The following is a 4009-nucleotide window of genomic DNA, read 5'->3' on the forward strand; positions in this document are numbered from 1 at the left end:
TTGACTTTTTTTATAAACTTAACACGAAATACAACACTTGTAAATACTCTGCGCTTGCGTTTATTAATTCCAATTCTAATGCTTTACGCTTGAAAATTCAAAATGCGTTTAAAACTTAAAAACGGGAAGAGGTGTGGAAAAATGCTATACATTTTTTACTAAGCAGTTCAAAAGAATGCGGAGATTGCTTAACAAATTTAATGAGCTAAGGACTATGCTGTAATAAGAAGCTTACAAAAAACTGAGGAATAATTTTAAAAATGTTTACCTATACTATAGAGAATTTGTATAACTTACATCCGCAAGGCGAAACGCTGTAATAGAAAGCCCAAGCGCCAAATGTATGAGACAGGCAGTATGAGATGAGGCCGATGTCAGCAAGATAATGACATTCGATATAGAACTTATCGTCCGTTCGTTTGTTCGTCTGTATGAACACCAATAAACTCAGAACCCATACTGCTAGGGACACGAACATTGGTATGTAGGCTTGTCTTATCCATGCGCACAGCAAGTTCATCACTAAACATATATAGGCGCAATATTTTATATAGCTGCTATAGGAACGATCAGTGCAGAAATCAATCTTAGTACCAAGAACTTGTTTGTTATTCAGAATATTGTAACCAAAATCTGAAGTAATATCGAAATCAGTTTACCATATCTTATATGATATAGCTGCCACAGAAAGGGCCGCTGTGGAAATCAATCCGAATACTAACAACTATTTTGTTGGTTTAGGTATCTTAACCAAATTTGGTAATTATTAATTTCTTAAATGCCTTAAATGTCTCAAATTCAGAAGTTTTAGCAAAGTCAGCGGACTATAGTATTTCGAATAGCTTTCATAGGTATGATTGCAGGCACGTTCGGATTTTTCAATATTGTTATATGTACTGAAATTGTATACACATATAGACAAAATAATACAGTATTTAAAAATCTATTAAATAATTACTATTCGAAGAAATATTCGGTGAGCATAAATGGCAATGAAATTAGTGGTCATGAAATTACTATGTTTCCTTATTTCTTATTATAAACAACATTCAACAAGTAATCCGAATAACTAGCCCTACTTGGTATGCCTTTTGTTTATCCTTCCTGGTATTCCGGAAATAGGTTCTAAGGAGTACCCTTAGCCAAGTCTCTCCAGAGATGTATTCAACTTTGCTACCTGGAACTAATTCATCAGTTTTTTTCCTGATAAAGCACCATATTCATGGTAAGACTCTATATTAAAATAAAAGTCCAATATCGCCAAGAAATATATGTACGAGTATATGTAGACTTTTTCAAACTAAAAGTTGATTCAAAGTAATATAGGGGTTTCAACTGCTTCCTGTGTTAATGAAATTTCTGCATTTACGTGTAAAGTCTTCAATTAAACTAAATAACACATATACTATATACAAAAACATTATTTATAATTCTAAAGACTACATTAACTAAAGCACCGTAGTTGCCAATACAAAATTGCTAGAAAATTATGTGTACGAGAGATGAGAACTATTTTTAATGAATATACGGATATGTTTGAAAAATTCTATAATATATTTAAGCATACTTGTATTTCAAGAATCGGTTTGTTAAGCAATCTACGCAACGCTAAAAACTTTTGCTATAAATAATTATACTAAAGACCAATGCAGCACACTAACAACTAAAAAAACTACTTACTAAACAAAAATGGAATTTCAATTGTGGTTAGTGTTTAAGCTATTATACTACTAGATAAATTCATGTTAAACAAATTCAACATAAAGCCATTTATATAACATTTCTAATTTACTCTCAGAGCAGCTGCCAAATTTTATTGAAAGCATTAAGAAAATTGTTAAATAAACGCAATGGGATGATAACAAACAGAATTGTAATGCAAACAATAACTAAATAGAAAGCTTTAAACATAAGTTAGCATTTGATATATTTTGATAAAATGGAAACTAATGGCAAGAATGAACCACAACTTAGTTATAAACAATTCTATTGTATAATGACTGAGCAATCGCTAAAAAAAAGTAAAACAAACAAACAAAAACTGACGATGGCTTACAAAATGATTTAAAACAATTTTTGCATATACATACATATATATTTATTATACATACGTATTAAATATATATAAAAACTAAAAAAGGACATACATATTTATATATACATATATATATATCTAGAGAAAGAGAGAGAGAGAGAGAGAGAAAGCAAAGTTTACGTCACAACAATTCGAGGGACAGGCTACAATCAAAAAGACAAACTTGGAAAACTTGGAACAGTGTAAACAGCTTTAGGCGAATCGCGGATAAAGCCTTCAGATTCCGATTTATCTACATAATATAGTACATATAGTACATCAACTTTTTGCATAAACATTTTTTATAAGCAGCATAAAACAAACAAACAATAACAATAATAACAAACAGAGTAATAATAAAACAAACTAATTTAACGCGTATATGAAAAATTAAATCACAACATGAAAAGGGTTTGATCTTTTGTTCGGGGTCGGGCCGGGGGTCGAGCATATGTATGTGCCAGCGACTATTATGCCTTTTCTGACATTTTATTAACTCATCAAAATGTTGGCTACCTGCTGGGCGGCGAGTGGGGGAGGGGAGGGGGGGTGGCGAAAAAGGACAACACACGTGAGAAAATTAATTTGATTATATTGCCACAGAAACGCGCAGCAGGACTACAGAGCTGACTTGAAGCAGCCGCCGGAACAAAGGACTTGCTTATCCGCATAATCAGCTGTTGTTAGGGCCGCTAGCCGGCTACTTAACGACAATAACGCCGATGTGGCTGAGGGCTGAGGACAACTGCAACCCCCAGCAGCAGCAGCAGCAGGAGCAGCGATGACAGGTCCTTTATGCGGGCAGTCCCAGCAGCGCTGAATGCACTAAATGATGTGCATAAGTGTGAAAACGTTTTGGTCCTGCCCTCCAGCCTCCAGCCTGCCTGCCAGCCCGCTGCTTGTTGTTTGCCTTGATTGACGCTGATAGGGCACGTGTTGGCAATTATTTTAGAATAAACATGAAAAGTGTTTTTTTATTATTTATGCAGCATTCTATGTTTTGTGGATAAATCAGATGACTTCTAGCTGTGCACGATTGCGAAGCTATGAGGTTCCTTTGTCCAAAATTTGTGCACTCATTTGTTGTTGAAGAAAGCTGAACGCTGAACGGAAATTAACTTTATAGTTACCTCATAAAATTATGACTAGAATGAATAAACAGATTCTTCAACACCATTTAAGAAATGGAGGAATTCAGAAAACGAAACTCTACTTGTATTTACAAATTTTTGTTCAAGGAAGAACAACTTTCTAATTGGCAATTATTTATGATATAATATTTAAATGAATGAACAGATATTTCAAATGAATTGAGAGAGAGGAACTAGCATGTTGCTCCCAAGAGGAATTCAGAAGATAAAACTCTAACTACAACTAAAATTTTCAAACATTTTTGAAACCGCAATCATCTACAAAGGCTATATCTAAGCACAAAAATAAGGCCGTGATATGGACAGTATAATAACGATAAGTTTGGTATTGGCAAGATCTTTATGCTAAAACTAAGAAACAAGTTTTTACTATACAAGAGTATCTTAAAGCCTACCTGGCAATACTTATGACATTCAGTTCTGGTGCTGGCGATCACCAGAGCTCATCCTTTCATCACTAATAAGGAACTTGCTATTTCAGTATAGACAAAAAAAAGTACTCAGCACAGGATATACGAAGCAGCTCCCTGACCATGGAAATAAACCGTCCATAAATTATTTCGAGCAGAAGACTGAAGAAACTAAACTCTTTAGACATGCCCTAAATAACTATCTATCTATCAATAAAACTTAACCATTTCTAAATCTACATTGCAAGTTAGCTACAACTTTCTTAATTGATTAATTCTTAATTCTTTGAATTGTCAAGGTGTTGTTATTAAAATAAATGAAAGGGAACAGGTAGATAATACGCAATATCGCAATCACAAAACTTCGCTGTTCC

This window comes from Scaptodrosophila lebanonensis, unplaced genomic scaffold (assembly GCF_003285725.1).
Source record: "Scaptodrosophila lebanonensis strain 11010-0011.00,11010-0021.00 unplaced genomic scaffold, SlebRS2 tig00000131-arrow-arrow-pilon, whole genome shotgun sequence".
NCBI classification, from domain to species: Eukaryota; Metazoa; Arthropoda; class Insecta; order Diptera; family Drosophilidae; genus Scaptodrosophila; species Scaptodrosophila lebanonensis.